The 12,720-nt window shown below is 43.9% G+C and overlaps 1 protein-coding gene across 2 annotated transcripts in view; it reads right to left on the reverse strand.

The window, feature by feature from the left end:
- Positions 1 to 12,720, reverse strand: part of LOC140387047 (contactin-associated protein-like 5) — a 1,703,123-nt gene that overhangs the window by 1,682,636 nt on the left and 7,767 nt on the right. Inside the window, exon 2 of one of the 2 annotated variants that reach the window (XM_072470068.1) lies at positions 6,097 to 6,149. The exons of the other annotated variant lie outside the window; for it this stretch is intronic. The gene's annotated coding sequence lies outside the window, so the exon portion shown is untranslated. The remainder of the gene's footprint in view (positions 1 to 6,096; positions 6,150 to 12,720) is intronic. 2 annotated transcript variants of the gene reach the window in all.

A 12,720-nucleotide genomic window follows, 5' to 3' on the forward strand; every position in this document is an offset into this window, starting at 1 on the left:
GGGAAATTCCAACACATCAGAGGGCAGATTTTAACTGAAACTTGACATGCTGAACACAGTTTTATGATTTTTAAAGCAACAAATGGGAATACCAACCAAACAATCCACATTCCGGGAAAGACCCAACCTGAGCCCCTCCAACTCAACCCAAGTCCCCCCGAACTCCACCTCTCTGAAGGAACACCCCCCCCCCGGCATCTTGGAGGCATGTGTAGAGAGGGTACTAACCCCATTCCTCCCCCGCAGAGTGAAAGGTGTCAGGTTGGCACAGCTAAGGGGCGGGGCATAAAGGGGAGGGGACTGAGGAGGAGGGGATTTGGTGGCGGCATAAAAGGTTGTGAATCATTTGGGGGGATGGCCTTGCCATCGGGGCGGCAATATCATTCTGAGTTGAGGAGCAGGACCTGTCAGTGAATTTAGGCCCCACCTCTCGAAAGTCCATCGATCCCACTGCCAGCATGAAACAGTCCCGATTCCCTGCTGGTGGGAGCACTTAGATTTGAAATGGGAAAATTGCACCCAACATCAAATTGTAGGAATAATTTTTCAACCTTGACCCATAGAATCACAGAAAAACATAGAGCAGAAAAGGCCTTTCGGCCCATCGAGTCTGCACTGCCGTATAAAAGGAACTTAATCTGCCAAAACGTTTTATTTATTTATTTTTTATTTTTTTAATTAAGGGGCAATTTAGTCTGGTCAATCCACCTACCCTGCATATAAAGAACATAAGAACTAGGAGCAGGAGTAGGCCATCTGGCCCCTCGAGCCTGCTCCGCCATTCAATGAGATCATGGCTGATCTTTTTTGGACTCAGCTCCACTTTCCGGCCCGAACACCATAACCCTTAATCCCTTTAATCGTCAAAAAACTATCTATCTTTAATTTAAAACATTTAATGAAGGAGCCTCAACTGCTTCACTGGGCAAGGAATTCCATAGATTCACAACCCTTTGGGTGAAGAAGTTCCTCCTAAGCTCAGTCCCAAATCTACTTCCCCTTATTTTGAGGCAATGCCCCCTAGTTCTGCTTTCACCCGCCAGTGGAAACAACCTGACGCATCTATCCTATCTATTCCTTTTATAATTGTATATGTTTCCATAAGATCCCCCCCGCTTTCTTCTAAATTCCAACGAGTTCAGTCCCAGTCTACTCAACGTCTCTTCGTAATCCAACCCCTTCAGCTCTGGGATTAACCTAGTGAATCTCTTCTGCACACCCTCCAGCACCAGTACGTCCTTTCTCAGGTAAGGAGACCAATACTGAACACAATACTCCAGGTGTGGCCTCACTAACACCTTATACAATTGCAACATATACTCCCTAGTCTTAAATTCCATCCCTCTAGCAATGAAGGACAACACTCCATTTGCCTTCTTAATTACCTGTTCCACCTGTAAACCAACTTTTTGCGACTCATGCACTAGCACACCCAGGTCTCTCTGCACAGCGGTATGTTTTAATATTTTATCATTTAAATAATAATCCCTTTTGCTATTATTCCTACCAAAATGGACAACCTCACATTTGTCAATATTGTATTCCATCTGCCAGACCCTAGCCCATTCACTGAACCTATCCAAATCCCTCTGCAGACTTCCAGTATCCTCTGCACTTTTTGCTTTACCACTCATCTTAGTGTGGTCTGCAAACTTGGACACATTGCCCTTGGTCCCCAACTCCAAATCATCTATGTAAATTCTGAACAATTCTGGGCCCAACACTGATCCCTGAGGGACACCACTAGCTACTGATTGCCAACCAGAGAAACACCCATTAATCCCCACTCTTTGCTTTCTATTAATTAATCAATCCTCTATCCATGCTACTACTTTACCCTTAATGCCATGCATCTTTATCTTATGAAGCAATCTTTTGCGTGGCACCTTGTCAAAAGCTTTCTGGAAATCCAGATATACCACATCCATTGGCTCCCTGTTATCTATCGCACTGGTAATATCCTCAAAAAATTCCACTCAATTAGTTAGACACGACTAGCCCTTTATACGGCGTCTGCCCAATGGGACAATTTCCATCCAGATGCCTTGCTATTTCTTCCTTGATGATAGATTCTTCCTTGATGATAGATTCCAGCATCTTCCCTACTACCGAAGTTAAGCTAACTGGCCTATAATTATCCGCTTTCTGCCTACTTCCTTTTTTAAACAGTGGTGTCACTTTTGCTAATTTCCAATCTGCCGGGACCACCCCAGAGTCTAGGGAATTTTGGTAAATTATCACTAGTACATTTGCAATTTCCCTAGCCATCTCTTTTAGCACTCTGGGATGCATTCCATCAGGGCCAGGAGACTTGTCTACCTTTAGCCCTATTAGCTTGCCCATCGCTACTTCCTTAGTGATAACAATCATCTCAAGGTCCTCACCTGTCATAGCCTCATTTCCATCAGTCACTGGCATGTTATTTGTTTAAGCACAAAACACTAGTGTTTGATTTTACCTTCTCACCCTCCATCTGTACTTTAAATTCCACCATATTATGATCGCTCCTTCTGAGAGGATCCCTAACTATGAGATCATTAATCACTCCTGTCCCATTACACAGGACCCGATCTAGGACCGCTTGTTCCCTCATAGGTTCCATTACATGCTGTTCTAGGAAACTATTGCAATTACATTCTATAAACTCCTCAAGGCTGCCTTGACTGACCTGGTTAAACCAATCGACATGTAGATTAAAATCCCCCATGATAACTGCTGTACCATTTCTACATGCATCAGTTATTTCTTTGTTTATTGCCTGCCCCACCATAATGTTATTATTTGGTGGCCTATAGACTACCCCTATCAGTCACTTTTTCACCTTACTATTCCTGATTTCCACCCAAATGGATTCAACCTTATCCTCCATAGCACTGATTACTATTGCCCGGATACCATCCTTAAATAACAGAGCTACACCCTTTCAGAATAGTTTGATACCCTTGGATATTTAACACCCAGTCGTGACCATCCTTTAACCATTTTTCAGTGATGGCCACTAAATCATAGTCATTCACGATGATTTGCGCCATCAACTCATTTACTCATCTTTGGGTTGTCGGGGTGAAACCCACGCAAACACGAGGAGAATGTGTAAACTCCACATGGCAGTGACTCAGGGCTGGGATCGAACCCGGTCCACAGCGCCATGAGGCAGCAATGCTAACCACTGCACCACTGTGCTGCCCTTGATCTGCCAATCTTAATCTCATGCTTGGCACAAGCAATAACTGCATTTTAAAAATAGTCTCGGTGAAGCCCCCTCAATCAGTTTACCAATCTAGTTGGAGAAAAAGTGGAATGGTGCATTAAAGTAATTCGGGCAGCGGACTGAACACCTAAGCTTTACCACATGCAAAGTCCAGGAAACTATAGACTTGCATTAACTGTGCTGAATCTTGGCCAAACTTATGGCCTCATCCTTCATACAAAGAACACAATTTGACATTGATTGTTTGAACTAAACCACGAGCAAGTAGATTAATGGGTTCTGAAGAAGTAGCTCATCAAAGGCTTTTGCATGCGGTATCGACCACAGAACAAATTTTGGGCTTGTCCTCTAATGCTGCTGGTGGATTTCCAATTATCTTAACCCCTTGATATCCAAGGAAGTTCCTAATTGTATGTCCATTGGCAGATCTTGCTTGCCTTCTGATTTTAGCCTCTCCCTTTATTTTCTCTCTTGATCTTGGATTTTCCCTGCTGAGGGATACTTCCATGGATGGGAGGTGTCCTCTGGTACTTCACCGAGTGATCTCAATCAGTCATTAACTTTGCCCGTGAATGTAGATTGTTTCATTGTCGATCAAGGAGCACCACAGCCTGGACAAAAACTATGCTGAACCGAACACACGCATGCTGCCAAACAGAGTCATTGGATTGACAATGGGCATGAGCACTTTGGCTGTCCTCGTTCCGGAGGATTCCTGGAAACTCCTTGGATAACTTACCAAGCATGCTGATTTGATTTATGGCATCGCTGGGCTTAGGTCATGATAAACATTACGACGCAGTTACATTATTTCAAAAGGATTATTTCAATAGGGGCCGCATGGTAGCACAGTGGTTAGCACTGTTGCCTCACAGCACCAGGGACCAGGGTTCGATTCCCGGCCTGGGTCACTGTGTCTGTGCAGAGTCTGCATGTTCTTCCCGTGTCTGCGTGGGTTTCCTCCGGGTGCTCCGGTTTCCTCCCACAGTCCAAAGATGTGCGGGCTAGGTGGATTGGTCACGCTAAATTGCCCTGTAGTGTTGAAATGTTAGGTGGCGTTGCTGGGTTACAGGGATAGGATGGAGGTGTTGGCTTAGGTAGTGTGCTCTTTCAGGGGACGGTGGCCTCCTTCAGCACTGTAGATTCTATGATTCATCTCTGATTATTTTGTCACATCAACCATTCAGAGACATCGAAGCGTTGTAGTCCATTAACATATGCGTGGACAATAGGATTCCATTTCAGGAGCTGACCTACGTCAGGTGACTAGGTGGATTGCCAAGACCCACCGCAGGGCCAAAGTCCCTTAAATTGTCTTACTACAATTTTGAAGCAGTCTGTAAGCTCTGTATACTGCAACCAATTGAATCATTTCAACTGGTCGGTTCATCAGAGCCAAAGTAGCGACTCATATTAGAGCCCAAGGCTACTTGAATGAGACATATCCACACTTCTCAAAACACTGCACTTCTGATCTCAGCTAGGATGCGCAAGGTGGCATCGAAATGAAGTGTTATGCAAGGAAACACGGCTGATAAAGACACACAGTCACCACAAGTCATTCTCACAGAGTTTCTGTCAGCAGAGTGAAGGACTGGAGCAATGTTAGAACTGAGACTTATGATCAAAAGGTAGATCACAACCACTCTGTCGAATCACAGAACATAAAGTACAGAAGGAGGACATGACCCCCTGTGCCCCTACTGATGCTAGTTTTGCAATTGGAGCAATGTCCCCAATCCAATTTTGCAACCTTGTCCCTGCATCCCTTTACATTCTTCCTTTTGAAATACTTGCCAAATTCCCTTTTCAATAATGCTGTGTCTTTTGTCTCAAAGGCAACTGTAAAATATTGTGTTCCTGTAGAAAAAAATAAATAAATCTGCTAACGTTCTCCTTCATCATCATGGTAATCTTCAGTCTGTCATCCCTTGTAACCAATTTGCCAATCAAAGCAAACAATCTTTCACTATTAACCTTTCAAAACATTTCATAATCTTGCAGATCTCTGTTTGATCCCTCTTAGCCCAGCAGCTACAGTGGAAGAGTGCTAAGCTTTTCATTATTGACACCTTTAATCTCCAGTTCCAGAACTCTTTGCATGGGTCCAATGTCCTTCCTTTAATGGGATGTCTAAAACTGCAAGTAATGTTTCAACAACAGCCTGGCCGAACAATGCCTTGTACAAATCCAACATTACCTTTCTGCTTTTCTATTAAAAGACAGAGAGCGAGCCAGGGAGAGAGAGGAAATAGAAGGAGAAAGGAAGGAGAGAGAAGAAAAGGAGGGCACAAGATAAGTACGCAGAAGCATTTATTTATGTACCTTGGGGGAGGTGGTGACGTTGTGGTACTGTCACTGGACTAGGACTCCAGCAGGACCAGGGTAATCTTCTGGGAACCCGGCTTTAAATTCCAGCATGGCAGATTTGAATTCAATAAAAACAATCTGGGATTAAAAGTCCAATGATGGTCATGAAGCTGACGTCAATTGTTGTAAAAACCCATCTGGTCCTTTTGGAAGGAAATCCGCCATCCTTACCTGGTCTGGGCGACACGTGACTCCAGATTTGCAGCAATCTGGATGACACTTAAAATGCCCTCTTAAATGGCCCAGCAAATCACTCAGTTCAAGGGCAATTAAGGATGGGCAATAAATGCTGGGCCAGCCAGCGATGCCAACATCCCATTAATGAATTAAAACCAATCACATTTTTGTGACTTTTTGGCATTGCATTGAATTTAAAAAATGTACCCATTTTAAATCCAAACGAGCAAGTTTAACATTGAAACGGCCAGAGAGGCCAGGTGTATGTGATCAACTGTTTTAAAGCACTGCTAAGATCAACTGATGTACAGTGGAGGAAATGCAGACTGAATTCCTACCTGAATATGTTCAATACAGGATTTTATGCATTTTTAAGTATCAGGGGTGGAGCCTGAGACAAAGGAAAACATAAGAGTCAGGAAAGAGAAAACAAAAAGTTCAATTGGATGATTAGCAAACTGAACCTTCCAGTTATTATTTTCCTGCAAGGATATAATTAATGCACACACCTCATTGCAGAGTTTCAATAGCGCACTTAATTAATTCAAACTGTAAGCCTTGAACTTAACACCAGCATAAATCGTAGCCCTATGCTAAGTTCACACACAGATTCCACCACTTAACTTAAACATGATAGTTAAGAACGTGTGCTGCATTCACCAAAGTAATTCCACAGATCCGATAGGGAGAAAGCTGTGGTTTTCCTGTAATGCAATTGACTGATGCGCTCATGTTGTTATTTCAGAGTTGGTGAGGTAGTACAAGTTAAGGTGTTGTTTGTGAAGTGAGGCATCTTGCAGGTTTATCAGGTCAATGTTCAGAATGGCGTGGATGGTAAAACAGGAACAGAAACATTCACAGCACACCAAGCCATTCAGTCCATCGCGTATGTGCAAGCGTTAGTGTTGAGACATCATTAACATGTTCCTTTTCAAATATTTATGATGTATACTTAACTGCAACATTTGTTACGACACCCTGGGCGAGGGCACGGTCAATTCCAATCCCCCTTGACCTGGAGTCACAACACAAGTGAATTAACCAATAATTCTTCGAGAAAAAAAAAAATGTCTTTGGCCCTTGGCTGCCCAATAATTACAATCACCAGGTTTGTAAGCTTGAACACAATTATTCTTAATTAATAAGAAGAACTACAATGAACTATGCAGCAAAGGAACTAACATTGAATTCCTAATTCCCTCCCCCCACCCCACTTTATCTTGCCCCCCTGACCCTCTACACAAACAACAACATAAAAGGGAAGGAAGGGGTAAAAATAATAAGTAAAAGGAAAAAGAGTCTTTATTTCAGATGGTGTTTTCTAGCACACCTCCCTTCACCGCAAACCTGCAGGTCAAAGACTCCGTTTGCAGCCTGTAATAATCGTCCCTGTAGAATCATTCGTTCAGGTTCTCCGCAGCTTCAGAAGTACAGCAGTAATACAGCTTTGCTGGAGAAAACACGGAGGAGAGAGAATGAGCAGGTCCTTGTCTCTGAGTGTCTAGGACTCGACTGCTCCCTATGGTCACTGAAAATCACCCCACTGGATCCAATCGCCACCTGTTACCGGGCAAGTATGGCCTTTTGGCCAATTCATCGGCCACCAGACAATCAATCGAGCCCCACCCAATTTCTCTCTGGTGCTGAAAACTCTGAGGTCTCCAATTCAAAACCAGCAGAGTATTCTGTCCTGTAACTTCTGAATTCCTCACTCCTCTCTGCTGTTTGACTTAAAGACACATGTCCATGAATCGTCCATGGATCAAATATGATAATGGCAAAATAAAAGAAAGGGGAAATAAAGGAATAAACAGGGAGGACCCTTACAATTTGGAACTCAGTTACCTATATCCTAACTCATACCAAGTCCTATTCATCCTGTGCTACATTTGCTCCTTGTTCCCAAACATGTCATAGTTAAAATTCTCGGGCAGCACGGTGGTACAGTGGTTAGCATTGCTGCCTCACAGCACTGAGGTCCCAGGTTCGATCCCGGCTCTGGGTCACTGTCTGTGTGGAGTTTGCACATTCTGCCCGTGTTTGAGTGGGTTTCGCCCCCCTCAGCCCAAAAGATGTGCAGGGTAAGTGGATTGGCCACACTAAATTACCCCTTAATTGGAAAAATTGTATTGGGTATTCTAAATTTATTCTAAAAAAAGTTTTAAAATATTTAAAATTCTCACCCTTGTGCCTCACCATGGCCTCGCTCCCTCTCTCGTTCCATAACCTCCTCCAGGCCTACAAGGCCTCTGAGAACGCTGTGCTCCTCGAACTCTGGCCTTGTGTTCCTATCTTCAGCTTCCTTTGTATAATAGCCACGCCTTCAGCCATCTGTACGGTGACACAGTGGTTAGTACTGTTGCCTCACAGTGCCTGTACCTGGGCTCAATTCCGACCTTGGGTGACTGTCTCTGTGGAATTTGCACTTTCGCCCCTTGTCTGTGTGGGTTTCCTCCGGTTGCTCCGGTTTCCTCCCACAGTCAAAAGATGTGCAGGTTAGGTGGATTAGCCATGATAAATTGCCCCTTAACATTCATAGGTGTGCAGGTTAGATGGAATTGGGCCTAGGTCGGATTCTCTTTCAGAGTGTCGGTGCTGGCTCGATGGGCTGAATGATCTCTTTCCACACAGTAGGAATTCTTTGGCTTTGTAGGTCTTAACCTTTATCATTTCCCCCTTCAAGCCTCTGGATCTTCACCTTTCGTTCTTTGCTTGAGCGCTGCCTCTCTTTGAGACAAGACTTTGGCCATTTTCCAAATACCTCATGGCTCTGAGATAGATTTTGTTTGTTAACACTAGTGAAGTGCCTTGAGACTAACTGCTACGTAAAAGGTATTGTATAGTTGCAATATTTTGTTGCCCTTTTAATGATATCAAAGAATTCATAGCATTGCCTAACCTGATGATCAGGCAGATGGCAGCGCAGTTTAATATCTCAGACAAAATATAGAGCCTTTGACAATGCAGTAGTCCTGCAGTATGACTTTGCATAGACCTAACAGTCTTGATCAAGCTATATAATGGAAAGTAACATAATATAGGACAATTCAAGAACAATGTTATTCTTTCATGAGCGAATATTTATACTGTCAATCTGGTGCATCATCAGAATTTGAGTAAATTATTATGGTGGGGATGTAATACTTTTACTCTGTAACAAAAGCAATTTGCATTTATATAGTGCTGTTAACATTGATACACGTCCCAAGGTGTTTACTTCCATTTGAAATCTAATATTGTTGCATACATTGTGTTTCTGAACTTGCAAAATAAAAAAGAAAGATATGGGAAAATTTAATCGCGCTCTTGAAAATAATGAGGGGTTTTGATAAAGTCCAAAGGAAGAAATTGTTTCATAGAATTCATAGAGGTATTCATAGAATCCCTACAGTGCAGAAGGAGGCCATCCGCCCATCATGTCTGCACCGACCCTCTGAAAGAGCACCCTACCTAGTCCCACACCCCAAACCTATCCCCGTAGCCCAGTAACCCCACCCACCCATTTGGTGACTAAGTAGCAATTTATCACAGCCAATCCACCTAATCTGCACAACTTTGGACTGTGGGAGGAAACCGAAGCACCCGGAGGAAACCCACGCAGACACGGGGAGAACGTGCCAACACCACACTTTAACCCAAGGTTGGAATTGAACCCGGGTCCCTGGCGCTGTGACACTGTGCCACTGTCCCGCCCTCCTTCTGCTTTATCACCTGATTATGTTGTCATTCTGGCCCAGATTGCACGGTCCACCCCCAGCCCAATTTTCCATTCCTATGTTCTGATGTTGGATGAATTAAGAAAGAAGTTGTCTATTCAATTCCTGATGGAGGCAGTTCAAACTCACTATTGTGTCAGTAAGAAAAGTGGGTCTTTAAGCTTAGGAGCGGTCCACTGCCCCGCCAGTGGATCTTGAATTTAATGCACACAACATTCAGCAATATACGAACTTGCATTATTTTGCACCTTTAGCAATGGGAAGCATTGGAATTGAGGGATAATTAACTTAAAAGGTCGGTTTTTGGATAGCTAAGAACATGCTATCTTGTTCTGGAGATGGATGGAAATTAAGGAGGTTCTCTGGTTTCAATTCATCTGGATGTTTGCTGAGAGAGTTAGTTGCTATTTTGGACCTAATGCAGTTTGAAGTTCATGGTTAGCCAAAGTAAACGACGGAGACCTGCACTGTAAGCAGAGTTGCGAACTAACATCATTATTGACTGTAAAATGCAAGTGAGGCCTAATCTCAGTTTGAATCTTAAGGGAATGAGCACAACGATTGCTTCATTTGAAGCTAATAGCATATTCAAGGGACATGAGGCATGCTTGTTCAATAGACGGAAAGGGCGATTTTGAGCTGCCTAGCCATGCGCCTAGCCATGCGCCTAGCCATGTGCAAATCGGCGACACAGGCAGATAATCTGGAGAGATTCATGTTTCCCAGTTTTCCGCGCTTCTTGCCGCCCACAAAGGTTGTGAACCTCATTTAAATTGATTTTAATGTATTTGAATATCATTAACGGGCTGCCTTACCACGTGATCCGTTTACTAAATATTCGTACCTTGCCGACATGTGATGCCACATCACCGAGGTTTACATCAGCTTTGGCCAAACGAGATTCAGTTGAGGGGATTCCCCCAGTGGTGCAGGAGATAGGTCGAGCCCCCCGGGGGGGCATAGGAGGGGGGGGGGTTCCTGCCTAGGCACTGTCCTGGCATAGATTGGCACTGTGCCAACCTGGCAGCGCTATGGGTGAGCTCTAGTGGGTGCCCCATTGGGGGGGTGGATTCATTTCTGTCTGGTGGGGGGATCGGACACTGAGTTGTGGGGCGGGGGGCGGGGGTGTAGGGGGAGTGCTGGAGATACTTTCGCAGTGAAGGGGGGGGAGTTGCAGATGAAGAGCCCCCAATACCTACATGGCGGGGGCTGAGGGCTATTAGTTTGCGGTGCTGATCGGGGCATTTTTAAAGATGGTGCCCTGATCTCTGTGGAACCAGTTGGCATCTCTATCAGACCTCATCCCGCCAGGGCAAACTTCGCCATTCAGCATGTCCACATTAACTCTTACCAACTTTTACAGATGCACCATAGACAGCATCCTATCTGGCTACATCACAGCCTGGTATGGCAACTGCTCGGCCCAGGACCACAAGAAACCTCAGAGTCATGAACGCAGCCCAGTCCATCACACAAACCTGCCTCCCATCCATTGACTCCATCTACACCTCCCGCTGCCTGGGGAAAGCGGGCAGCATAATCAAAGACCCCTCCCACCTGGCTTACTCACTCTTCCAACTTCTTTCATCGGGCAGGAGATACAGAAGTCTGAGAACACGCACGAACAGAGCCAAAAACAGCTTCTTCCCCGCTGTTACCAGACTCCTAAATGACCCTCTTATGGACTGACCTCATTAACACTACACCACTGTATGCTTAATCCGATGCCGGTGCTTATGTAGTTACATTGTATACCTTGTGTTGCCCTATTAGGTATTTTCTTTTATTCCCTTTTCTTTTCATGTACTTAATGATCTGTTGAGCTGCTCGCAGAAAAATACTTTTCACTGTACCTCGGTACACGTGACAATAAACAAATCCAATCCAATCCAATCCATATTAGTCCTGAGAATAGCGAGAATTAAGTGACGTATCTAATGAAAATCCTCGAGGAAAGAAGTAAAGCAAAGTGCAAAACGTGTCTGGTGTTAGCTGCAAGCTGTCGTGTTAATTTAATCAAAATTGCTTTGTTAAATTCTTTTACATACAATAAAGTTTATTTACTTAAAATAAAACTGAATTCTCATGGCATAGTTCTATTGGTCAAAACACAGTATTCCGATCTTTAAAATGCGAACAGAACCTAAACAATCATAACAAGGCCCGGTCAATTGAATGAATGGCAACCAACTGTGGTGCAAAGGAAGTCAGAGGTGTGAATGAATTGAATTAGCACACAGATTTTCGGAGGGCTTGTTGTAGGGTTAGAGGAGGCTGTAGAGAAAGAGAGGAGAGTACAGTACAGATTGCAATAAACAGGCTTGGTACATCAATTTTAAATGACGCAAAGCTGCTGACTTCAAATTTAATTCAGAGCCTGTCTTGTTTAAGCATCAGGAATTGAGCAGAAAGGCTGCAAGATCATCGCAATATTCCAGACGACAAAGCTGCAGCAATAGAAATCTTTCAATCGCTCATTATTATAGAATGATAGAATACAGCTCAGAAGGAGGCCTTTCTGCCCATTGTGCCTGTGTCCCCCCACAGAGCCATGTCATTTTTTTTTCCTCTTCAACTGTGTTTCCAAATCTCCTTTGAGAGTTACTTTAAACCTGTTTCTCTTCATTTTCAGGCAGCGTACTCCAGAGCACTGCTGCTTCACAGCGCCAGGGATCTGGGTTCGATTCCAACCTCGGGTGACTGTCTGTGTCCAGTTTACACATCCTCCCCATGCCTGTGTGTGTTTTCTCCGGTTGCTCCGGTTTCCTCCCACAGTCCAATAATGTGCAGGTTAGGTGGATTGACCATGCTGAATTGCCCCTTAATGTCCAAAAGGTTAGGTGGGGTTACAGGGATAAGGTGGGGTGAGGGATTGAGCTGAGGTAGGGTGGTCTTCCAAAGGATTGTGGCAGACTCAATGGGACAAATGACATACTTCTGTTCGGTAGGGATTCTATGATTCTATCAGAACAATTTGCATTTTTTTAAAATTGCTTCCTCATATCGTCTCTGTTTTTTGTTCACTTTACATCTTTAGATCACTGACCGCTCTGTCACGAGAAACAGTTTCTCCTTATTTGCTTCATCAAAAACATTCATGATTTTGAACAACTCGATCAAATCTTTTCTCAAAGGAGAGAAATACCATTTTCTCCTGTTGCTCTTGGAGAGGCACTTACAATGGACACATGATCAAAAAGGCAACATATCTATTATAAGGGGCTTGCATTGTGCATATGTTAGGGA

This window comes from Scyliorhinus torazame, chromosome 2 (genome assembly GCF_047496885.1).
Source record: "Scyliorhinus torazame isolate Kashiwa2021f chromosome 2, sScyTor2.1, whole genome shotgun sequence".
Classification (NCBI taxonomy): Eukaryota; Metazoa; Chordata; class Chondrichthyes; order Carcharhiniformes; family Scyliorhinidae; genus Scyliorhinus; species Scyliorhinus torazame.